Source organism: Onychomys torridus, chromosome 9 (genome assembly GCF_903995425.1).
Source record: "Onychomys torridus chromosome 9, mOncTor1.1, whole genome shotgun sequence".
Lineage (NCBI taxonomy): Eukaryota > Metazoa > Chordata > Mammalia > Rodentia > Cricetidae > Onychomys > Onychomys torridus.
This window is the reverse complement of record NC_050451.1, coordinates 81,135,946-81,148,484: the sequence shown is the minus strand read 5'-3', so window position 1 is coordinate 81,148,484 and position 12,539 is coordinate 81,135,946.

The window sequence follows — 12,539 nt, the reverse complement described above, 5'->3', positions numbered from 1 at the left end:
ATGCAGGAGCTTTATCAAATGGCTCAATCATTCCAGATTTATATGCTTCTTATAAAATACCAAAGATTTCAAAATATATAGAATGTTGAAAAATTGTCGAGAAAATGAAAGAATTATAAGTACCAGGGATTCCGGCACTACTAAGAGATGACTCCTGATATTTCCGTACATTTCCAGATTTAGCACAGAGCTGTGAAGGCTTTCTCTCAAATCACATCTCTCTGAACATGAGATTTTCTCCCTCTGAAAATAATTGAAATGAAAGGATCAGTACTTTGCCTCCACAAACGTTTTAATTGGAGATTGCCCAGTTTGAGTTATGAGAACTAGTTCACCATTTTATACGTGATAATTTACTTCTGACAGCATATGTGATAATGCCATAGTTCTACATAAGAATTTCACATTTGTGTTTTCAATTCTTTTAAATGTTTAATTTTCTCAAAGAACAATAATTAATATTATCAGTCAGTAAATCTTTTTTTCAACAAACATAATAAATTTCAGTTCTTTACTAGGCTACAACTCATGATTGGTTATTACAGTGAGTAAGAATGAATATCCATCTGTTGTATTGATCCATTTTTCAAGCTTCTTTTAAATTATCCCAGTAATGTATTTTGAAATGTACTAGCCTTTCTTCAGTGTGATGCCATCTACACTTCTTCTGTCAGCTTCTGACTATTTTTATCATGCCAAGGGTACCAAACATGAAAAAAACCTAATACAGTATACAAATTTTCATAGTAATATTGTCCCCAAAGGACATAACCAATATCTGACCAATTTCAGTATATCCATTCTCAATATGTGGCAGATTTTCTGCCCCTTTTACTGGGCCAAATTGCAGGCAAGTTTGCTTCTCTCAACTATACAAGAGACCTCACACACTTGCATTGGGTCCAGCAACTAACTCAGAGTTATTGGGATTATTAAGAACTGATGTGTTGCCGAGAACGACAGTTTAAAAACTTTTACTCCTGTTAGACACAGCCACACCGAGAGTCCACTGTGGAACTGCAAAGGATCAAATGAAGAGGTAATATGGTACTGTAGAGTGGCCATGGGAGGCCAGCCTTCTGACAGGGAAAGACTAAACAGAGCAGACCACAGGAAAGTGACTCAGAGGACAAATGATGGAGAAACTCTTCATAGAACTAGACAAGCAAGCAATAATTTTGAACCTGTGATCAATATCAGTACATTTCAGTCAGTCTGAGAAGCTTGAGCTGGGATGCAATAACATGATCTCTCACAGTACAACCATACTGTAAAGCCACGAATCAGATGAATGTTTCCTTCAATCCCGATTGCAGAAAGAAACCAGTAAGTAAGAGCAAACTGCAAGCAAGGTACTAGTAGACTTATTATGGAGAGTTAGAGGGAAAAATTTCATCAGAGACTAATATGTAATCTAATATGCACTAACATTCTCTGTGTTCATTTGGCTCATAAATACAATTTTAAATTTATATTTGATGCTATGTAGCCTATAAATACATACTTCTATTTTCAGGAAAATTGTTCCAGTGTATGCATAATTTTCTTCATTTAAAAATATTAATTAAACAAACATGAGTGATTTGATCTCTTCAATTGCTACCTTGTACTTTATCATATGTTACTTGATTTCATTTTTTTTTGTGTGTGTAAACTTGTGCTGAATGTAGAAATGTTTACAGTATATAAATTTCTGCCAATAGTTGATCACAGTTAAACAAATGAAACATTTTCAAGCTCTACTAAAGAATATCCATGTTGCTGGGCGGGGGCACCACACGTCCTTAATCCCAGCAATTGGGAAGCAGAGCCAGGTGGATCTCTGTGAGTTCGAGGCCAGCCTGGTCTACCAAGTGAGTTCCAGGAAAGTCATAAAGCTATGCAGAGAAACCCTGTCATGATAAAAACCAAACCAAACCAAACCAAACAAAACAAAAAAAACAACAAAAAAAAAAGAATATTCATGTTATTTTGCATACAATATTTTACACTTTTCAGTTAGCTATACAGTAGACAGACATTGAAAACATATTTACTACCTGTAACTATGACTGTGGTTTAAATTTGACATAGCTCCCAATGTCTTTTATTTATTTTCACTTCTTTCCTCCAAGTGGTACATCATGCTGGTCCCTTCTCTATATTCTTTTCTGAAAGAGGGGAGAAAACTCAAGAAGTAGGAGCCATGCAATTTCATGTGTCCATTCCTTACCATTAACCAGTGCAGTGAATCATATCTTCCATAGGGAGAGACAGTATGCTTTGTGTCTCTCCTTATAAAAAGCAGGTTAGCCTCCCTGTGTGGTAGACAGCTTAAACTGGACACAATTCTTTGGAAGCTAATACCCAAGGTCAATTTACATAGGTTATATATCAAGTGATGGGTAAAGAAATGAAGTATTTGCTAGTAGAAAAGTTAGGATTCCCCTAGAAAATGAGAAATTGAGGAAACAAATCCTGAACTTGAAAGCATAGTGAAAAGCTCATGAAAACAGATTTATGTATGTTTCTGAAAATATGAAATTTCTTTGCTTTTCCTCAGTTAAAAGTAATATCAGGGGCTAATCTAACAAGTTATAGTAGTAAAATGTGGAACATCATATGTAACTTGTAATCAATCACATATGCAGTGTCAAGAACAACTATTCTCTGATTTAAAAGCTACCATTACTTTATTTATTTATTATTTTTTAAATTATTATTATTATATTTGTGTTTTAATTTTACACATCAGCCATGGGTTACCCTGTCCTCCCCCTCATGCCCCTGCCCCCACCTTCCCCAGCCCCTCCCCTCCATTCCCATCTCCTCCAGGGCCATGACTCCCCTGGGGATTCATTTAAACCAGATTTAACTGAAAGGGAAAATACAAAATATCATGTGACATAAACAAGACCAAAGTTTGTTTTTCTCTCTTGTAATGTTTGGTGAAGGCATGCAGGTGCATGCTATGGGAGACATAAGTGCTTTCTACTCATTCCTTTGCTGTGATTTTCAAGCAGCACTCAAGACAGGCTGCCAATAAACCAAGAAGGTAACAATAGAGCTGGTAAAGCAGAGGCAAAAACAATATAAGTAAAATAAACCCATACATACTTCTTTACACAACTCATTATCTTGTATCTAATATAAGGCAGGACAAACATATCTGGTGGCCACTATCTCAGCCAAAGATTATAATTTGAGGGAATAATAAAGGAAGATATTGCAAAGGAAATCAGAAGTCAAGACTTGATTTGTTTTTCTGAAACCTTGTGAATAGTAAACTTATTGCACTACAACTTGAGAAATGCAAATACCAAATATATTTAAATATATCTGGCTTGTCAATCATTTAATGAATGTTGTTTAATATACATCCATGTGAACTTAACTCTTAAAGATTCACATATTCAACTATTACTCTAGAATCAAAACTTGTAAACAATCAGCCAATAGTATGCTGATAAGAATATAAACTTAAATATCAATAAATCAAAATAAATTTAAATTTCTCCCAGTGAACACGTTGTGGATCCCTACAATTACTGATTCTGAATGCACATTTTCCTCAGCTTTTTCCACTCAAGTCCTTGCCATTTAATAAAAGATTCATTGAAGATAAAAACTATTTATTGTTTTTTTTCACTGATAGAAGTATTTATCCCATCCTCTGTTATTTATTTCCTTGATGTATATACTATGGTTAGAAATGAGCAAGTATTTGCGAATAAAGTTCATGTGGTTTGTCCAACATTTGCATTTGGAAAACAGCAAAGGCATTTGGAGTTTGGATTGACAGATGCCAAAGTCTGAAGTTTTTGTTGTTGTTTTGTTTTTCGGGGGCGGGGGTTCAAGACAGGGTTTCTCTGTGTAGCTTTGCGCCTTTCCTGGATCTTGCTCTGTAGACCAGGCTGGCTTCGAACTCACAAAGATCTGCCTCCCTCTGCCTCCCGAGTGCTGGGTATAAGGCATGTGCCACCACCGCCCGGCTGAAGTTTTGTATCCCTCAAAATACTAGCTAAAACTATTAGCATAATGTATTGGGTTTGTTAACAATATGTTTCCTTTATTTCTAAATATGGAACAAAAGAGTTTTGGATAGTTTTCTTTTGTACAAAATTCATAAATAATTAATAAAAGTACAGTGTTGGAAAACTGTATTCACAGAGATTACTGTTCATGTATTTTTTTAGGGGGGTTTCAAGGCAAGTTTTCTCTGTGTAGTTTTGGTGCCTGTCCTGGATCTCACTCAGGGAAATTTATGGGTCTAGAAAATATTAAATGAGTGAAGTAATCTAGACTCGGTAAGACAAGTATATCAGTTTCTCTCTGATTTAGATATTAGCACCCAATGTATAGCTATGAGTAAATAACCAAGCATAACCAGGAGAGTTAAAGGGAACATGGAAGGGGCAGGAAGGAGCTCTAGAGAAGGGAAGGATGGAAAACAAGTGTCAAGAAGCAGGAAATGGGAAGTATTTTAACTTGGGACTGAGGGAAGAGGGTTTAAACAAGGAAAAATGAGGGAGAAGGAAAAGCAACATTAATGATGTTCAAAAAGGCTGAAGGGAAACATATTGCTTAGTTTTAATATATTTATTTAATGTTATAATTATATTTATTTATTATTTAAGTGATAATGATACCAAAGGAGCCTATAATTTTTTTCAACTACACTTTTAACTGGAAAAGGGGCTACCCATACCTGAAATAGTGTTTTTATTTTTTGTTTTTCCCTTTTTTAAAAATTTTATCAACCTTAATGAGGCCATTATTCTCAAAAGGAGTCACAAGCTCGACACAGGGACATTCTTGCCAATACTAATTTTAATACCCTGAAGTTAAGAGTAAATACTCCTGAGACACTTTTATATTACCGATATATGAGATATATGAATGTATCATCAATCTCTAAAGGTAAAGTCTGTGTGTGTGTGTGTGTGTGTGTGTGTGTGTGTGTGTTTATGTGTTTTCCTTGTTCCTTCTGGAATAACCAGTAAATGATTTGTTTAAAAATTATTCATTGAACTTCCTTTTCTAAGCAGATGGCAATATGAGTACCTAGAATAAAAGTTGAAATAATAATAGCATTATAACCTTATAATTTGTAAAGTATAGAAGTCAAATGTTACCATATGCAAGAACAAAGTTGATTTGTTACAATGAGCACACCTCTGATCTTAGCACTTCTGTGACTGAGTGTGAAGGACAGGACAAAGCAGCATCTATAAGCAGTTTGAGGCTTTGACAAATTGGAGTTTCCCTGGTTTGTACACATCATACTAGCTACTTTGTGTGTGTGTGTATGTGTGTGTGTGTGTGTGTGGTGGCTTTTTTTGTTACTTGTATTTTTCTCAGAGAATGAAACTTGGTAACCAGTTAATGAATACCACAAAGCCATACTGACACGCTTAGTTAAAATAAACTTAAAGTCTCCCCTTGGCAATGGAACATTTTCTATTTGTCCTCGGTTTGAAGGACAGCACCAAAAATAATAGAAAGCATCATGTAAACCTAATAAATTAAACACTACCTATGTTTTCTCTTATTATCCAAAGTGATCATATTAAGGTAGCAAGTGTGTTATTTAAGCTTGTTTTAAAATCATATTTTTAATCTAATATGAATTTAAATGCATTCTCTATTCTTCAGATTAACCAGAGACATTGGACTTGCCTTAATGAGCATGAATTACTTATTACATATGTGGCTTGAGAGTGCATTTGAGCAAGTCTACCTTCACTGAAGATAATTAAAATCTGTTCAAATGTGGCATATGGAACAATTGTTCAGTTCCATAGTCATCATCAAAGTGGCAGGAGATCATGCATTTTGTGAAATCAATTTGTGTTAATTGAAAATATTTTCTTCCAGGTTCTGGCTATTACAAACAATGCTGATATGAACATAGCTGAGCAAATGCCCTTGTGGTATGATTGAGCATTCCTTGGGTATATGCCCAAGAGTGCTATAGCTGGATCTTGGGGGAGATGGATTCCAAATTTTCTAAGGAAGCGCCATACTGATTTCCAAAGTGGCTGTACAAGCTTGCATTCCCACCAGCAGTGGAGGAGAGTTCCCCAGAGCTGGATCAGACTCTCTGGATAAGTGAGACAATTGAATAGCTTGAACTGTTTGGGAGGCACCCAGACTGTGGGACCTGAACCTGTCCTTAGTGCATGAGCTGGCTGTTTGGAACCTTGGTCTTACACAGGGACACTTTGCTCAGCCTGGAAGGAGGGGACTGGACCTGCCTGTACTGAATCCACCAGGTTTAAATGAATCCCCAGGGGAGTCTTGTCCCTGGAGGAGATGGGAATGGAGGGGAGGGGCTGGGGGGAAGGTGGGGGCGGCGGCAGGAGGGGATAGGACGGGGGAACCCATGGCTGATGTGTAAAATTAAAACACAAATATAATAAAATAAAATAAAAATATTTTCTTGGTGATAGATTCTAGATCCAATAATTTTGATGGAAGTTGAGAACAGAATTACCTGTGATTTAGACTTGATTCTATAGTCACAGGAGCTTATATTTAAAACATGGCATGGAAACACTATACATAAAGCTTCTTGTATATTAACCCACAGAATGCTCTCATATCACTCTATAATGATTTTTCCATTGTTCCTGAAATTTCTCATGATTTGTCCTTAACTCATTTCCTTTTAGAAACTTGTTCTTTAAGATTCTAATATATACTGTAACCTGTAACATCTATGTGTGTGCAAGAGAGAGAGGCAGGGAGGGAGAGGGGAGAGAGAGAGAGAGAGAGAGAGAGAGAGAGAGAGAGAGAGAGAGAGAGAGAGAGAGAGAGAGAGAGAGAGAGAGAGAGAGAGAGAATCATCTGAAAACTCAGGACTACAGAGGGATCTAGACATACAAAGGCAGGAGCAGACGTGATTGTTACACTAGCAGTAGCTGAGCAACTCCTGGTACCTGTAAAGTTAAGAGGCAAGGAGAAATTATCTGGAGGCTTCAGTGGGAATGTCTCCATGCTGCTGCCTCCATTTTGTTCATCTTTCCTCTGCTACTGTAAACATCAATTTCTGCCATTTTTAAGGTACTTGGTACAGTAATTTCACAGTAGCTCTAGACAATGAACTTATTCATGGTATTTTGAACGCTGGTTTTTTGCTTTAGAAAAGAGTGATAATGTTCCCGCAGAAAACTCTAAAGTGTCTGGTTTTAAATCCACAAGGCAATTGGAACACTTATTCTCTGGATAAAGAAATGCTTTATTCCAAGATGTCTTTCAGGATTTTATTGTAGGAAATGCAATGGGGTGAACAAGTTGCCATTCTGTCTGAAGGGAAGGAAAATTGTTTCAGAAGAGTATGTTTCAATATTGCATTAGTCAAATGAAGTTGAATTCTCCTGAATGTCACTGAGTATGCTTATCCAAATCCAATTAGTTTTCAAAGGAGAATTTACTGACCTGGCCTGTGGAATGTAAAAAGTTCCTTCCACTCAAACTCAAATAAACAGTCCATCCTCTCAAAGACAGACTTCAAAGGAGTGCTGTTCACTTTGCAGCAAAGCTACAAAGATTCATTGAGCCTAATTATATAAAAACAGTAAGCCAAGCTATTGAGCACAAAGTCAATGACCTTCAATGACTCCTTAGCTTATTGCTCATACAAAATGAATTTTAATCACCACTAATGGTTTATTGTATACTTCAGGTATGATGCAACTGGACTCTTCCCAAAGGGAATCTTCAGTTAGTTCTTTATATTAGTTACTCCCATGGTAATCAGTATTAATTGCTTATATACAGAAAAAAAAAAGATACAAGTTCTCAAGCCATTTTCTGATGCTTGTCAGCCTACGTATATGTAAGACTTTAATTGTGTCCTGGGTGGCATCTAATATAAAATTATCCTTGAGAGCTTTTAGGAGAACTTCAAACTTTAGATGCTATGTAAGGAAAGCTTTAATAACTAATTTTTTGATTATATTGTTCAGGCAGCACCAATTACACTTAATTTGCCTGAATAGAACTGACAGTTTGATACGTAGTTCACTTCAAATTTAATTTCTTACTGAAATTACTAAGTTTAAAAACCAGCGGTACAATGTCATGTGTTTATATGAACATACAATTGGTTTTTATAATAGTTCTGTCATGAATACGTGCGTGAACATAAATAGCCTTTTTCATTTGCACTGTTTTGTGTGTAAGGCTATTCTGAAATCTGGTATTAAGTTTCTAAACATTGAATTCCATTTTAAGCATATCTGAGGAATGTATTTTGAAGGAATAATTAGTAGGTGTAGAAATTACATTATTTAATGGTGCTTATGTGGTACTCCAGTAATGAAAACAAAAATCTAATTTCGAAATTAAAGCTAAAATCTATGGTTTACTTTCATACTTGTGGTTTGAGTTTACGGTTGACTCTTAGGTATTGAAAATGCATTCACTATATAACTATTGATATTAGCTGGAACCATCATGGTCTCAGATGGCACCACCCCCAATCCTTGTTATTTCATGATTGGCTGTGATAATATGACTATTAGACCACTTGTCTCTCTCTTCCCATTGACTGACGGAAATTTGTTTTTATATCAACCTGCTTCCAGCAGTCAGAGAGGCTGTGGAAAGCTCTCTTGGAATTAGGCTCAGAATTAACACTATTTTGTAGCTTTGCATAGAAAATACCAAAGACATAGACCTGTAAATTCTATGAAGTCACAATGCAAAGAAATAATGGCCTTATAGAGAAGAATGGAGAACTGAATCATTTTGAAAAAGGATTCTTTAAAAAGGAATGGTTCAATGTCTGCACAAAGATTCTGGTAGAATTTTCAATGTGCCATTTCTGAAGTGTTCACTGAGGAAGAATGGCCCCCTGTGACACTCAAAGTACTTAAGGTCTCATAAAGTCAGGGTTAAAGCCTTGGATGATTAGAGTTGATAATTCTAAATCCCAAATCGATTCTGATCATCTATCTTTATCTTCTTAGAAACCATTCACAATCTATCCAATATAATTACGTACAGCACTAACTTCTTATTACAAAATCATTTCATTTAATTGAGTAATTTATATTCATTATTATCTTTACTACTGTCAGGTTTTTTACTCATATCACAATGGGTCAAATTTAGAAAAATGATATCCTTAAATAAAATTTTAAGAAATATATTTTCATATTTGACAGTGTTTGCAGTCCCTAAATTCTATCTATCTATCTATCTGTCTATCTATCTATCTATCTACCTATCTATCTATCTATGAAAATCTGAGCTTTAAATAAAAAAATATTACAAGGTTAACTTAAGTCTGTGTGTTTTATAAAATAGGAAGATAAATTTGTGGCTTATATGTCTCAAAACGACTTTCTCCATTTTGTTTTTATGGCTCCTAGGAAGAGTATTCAAGAAGGTACCATTTGAACTTAGCTCTATTAGTGATGTAGGATGTTAAGTCAATGATTAGGGAGTGGGAACAAGTAATGAGTTTTACAAAATAGGTTGTGGTGGTCAATCTATAATCAAAGCAGAAAAAAAAGAAGGCATGTTTCTGCATGTGTAGTATGAATCTTAATGAGTCTTATTAATAAAACTCAAACCCGAGGCCAGTTATTGGGGTGAATGCTAGAAGATCAGAGAAACAGAACAAGACACAGCTATCTCACCTTGCTAGTTCCTCAGGTGATCCTGTTTCCTCAGGCTGGAAGTTTCTCAGTCCTCCTCCACATGAATCTCAGCTGAACTGTGTTGCTCCAAAGCTTAACTAACTACATGCTTTTTCCTTAGTTCCTGGTCCTCACACCTTATATACCTTTCTCTTTCTGCCCCCACTCCCTGGGATTAAAGGTTGTGTTTCTGGGATTAAAGGCATGGGTCACCACGTTTAGCTGTTTCTAAAGTGGCCTTGTACTCAGAGATCCAGCTAGCTCTATCTCCCAAGTGCTGGGATTAAAGGTGTGTACCACCACCTCCCAACTTCTGTTAGGGCTTACTCTTCCTATTTTCTAGCCACCATTTTTGGCTTTGTTCTAGTGGCTGTCTGTTCTCTGACCCCAGATATGTATATTTTGGGGAACACACAATATTTCAGGGAACACAATCCCCACCACATGCATGTGAAAACTACAGAAACTGTGGATATCACTCAGATACAGTTGAAAATATTTAGGAAGTGATAAATATTTTTCTCCAAGTTCCTAGGAAAACGTCCAAGTGAATAGCATACTGTAGTTAATGTTTAGTGGAAGAAGAAATATAGATTATTCTGGAATTATCTGTTGAATAAATAATTCATAATTAAGTTTGGCAGATGATAAATTGAGTGAAGACAATCCTGAGAAGAAGAGAAGGTGGAATTTACAGTGTCAGAAACAAAAGGTGTCCATTAACAGCAAAAGGTAGATGTGGATTTCATTTAATAAAATAAGTAGTTCTAGGAGACTATAGTATGCCTTAAAAAAAGTATCAAAGCACATTTTAGCTTGTGATGTCAACTCTGAGGAATCTGGATGAAAAGAGAAAATGTCTTTAATTTTAAAACTTTATAATAAGTACACTGGGCATTATAAATGTATTTGTTATTATATTAAATATTATTATGAATATACTATTCAGATAGGTATTATAAAATAGATATTTTCTATTTTACGCAATAGTTCTAGATTTATAAGACAATGCATTACTGAAAAATAATTTTATTTTCCCATATGTTGTTGAAAGAGTCTTTAATACTCCTTAAAAGTATGTTATTTTGCTCAAACCTACCCAGCCTTCTTCAAAACTGCAGTTAATGTGTGCCAATTTTATTAAGCTGCAATTTACACATATTTTACCAAATATTTACAGATAACTTTGAAGTGCTCCTTCCCCTTATTTGGGTTGAAATTGCTATGAAAACTAGTAGATTTCGAATTAGCACAGGGTCTTACTGGAAACTTATGATCCTGCACTATTCCAAGATAGGTGAAATAATCTCATTCCAGACACTTCCTGGATGACCATGAATCAGAGACAGGATAGCCCAGAGAACACAGTAAAAAACAGAAAAAACATGACTGGCAGAAAAAAAAAGTCAATGAAATGATTCCTAATGGTATTCTACTATACTTATAGATAGGTGCTTAGCCCAGTAGTCATCAGAAGTGCCTTCTGGCAACTAATGGGAACAGAATCAGGGACCCACAGCCCTACACTAGACAGAGCCATGAAACTCTGAAGAACAGAAGGAGGAAGGATTGTAAGAGTCAGAGGGGTTCAGGTCACCACTAGAACATGGTATCGTGTAAGCAGAACTCATAGAGACTGAAGCAGCAAACATGGCCTGATATAGGTCCTCTGCATCTGAGTCATGGTTCTGTAGTTTGGTGTTCCTGTGGGACTCCCAAGTGGGAGTGGGAGGGAGTATCTCTGACTCTTTTGCCTGTGCTTGGGACCCTTTTCTTCCTACTGGGTTGTCTTACCAGACTAATGGGAGGTTTTTTTGCCTTGTCTTATTGCATCTTCTTATGCTGTGTTTGGTTGAGATCCCTGGGAGTCCTGCTCTTTTTTTCGGAAGGGAAATGGAGGAAGAGTGGATGTGGGGGACAGCGGATATGGGAGAGTGGATTGAGGAGATGTGTGGTCAAGATGTCATGTATGAGAGAAGACTTTAAAAAATGTTAACATTCTTACTTAGAAATACAAATAAAACTACATATTAAAAAAGACTGATTTGCCCCAGTGTGTAGAGAATTAAGAAATTAAGGCCTTGAATTTATCCTTAATCCAGTGTAGAGCAAATGAGTGTGGAGAATTGCAAACCCTCAAACAGTGACTACCTATTTCCTATTTTTGTAGACTTTGGTCCTACCAGCTTCCATACAGTGTATATCCTATCATCTCCATTTCTATGGAGAACCTTATTAAATAAACAATGAGATGGGACTAATGAAGGCTTAGGAAATATAATTCACTCTTTTTGGGTAAAATTTAAAAAAGAAGTATTCTTGAACATTTCAGCTGTTGGTAACATTTCTTGAATATTTGTATTTAAAAAAGCATTGAAAGCATTAAATCATTACCTCCAGATGACAAATTCTTTTTTCAGTTTCATCAGGTCTAATTGCTTCCCATATACATATTTTAATTGTTAATCTACCACCCTTCTATCTGTCATTATGAATAATATGCAGAAATCAACAGCACAAAGCACTAATTAGTGAAAACATAAGTGAAATATTTTCATTGTATGAACATCATTAGCATGAAAGGTTTTCAAGAGTGTTTTTGTCTGTGAAGTAGACAATTCAGGTAACTATAATGAAAACTGTAAAGAAAAAAAATGACCTTCATGTATTTGTGTATTTTATTATTTATTTATGTTTGGTTTTTTTACATCCCTGTCAAATAGCAGTTGAGGACATGACACAGAGTAAGGCAGCCCTTGTTCAGGAATGGCTCACAGTGAGTTACTTGGAGGCCTTTAAGTACTTACTCATTATTCTACTGAATGAAGTACGATGAACCTGCACAAGACATGTTTCCTGAATTTGATCCCTTAGATATCCACAGCTAGAACTCTTACTATTCAGTGGCTA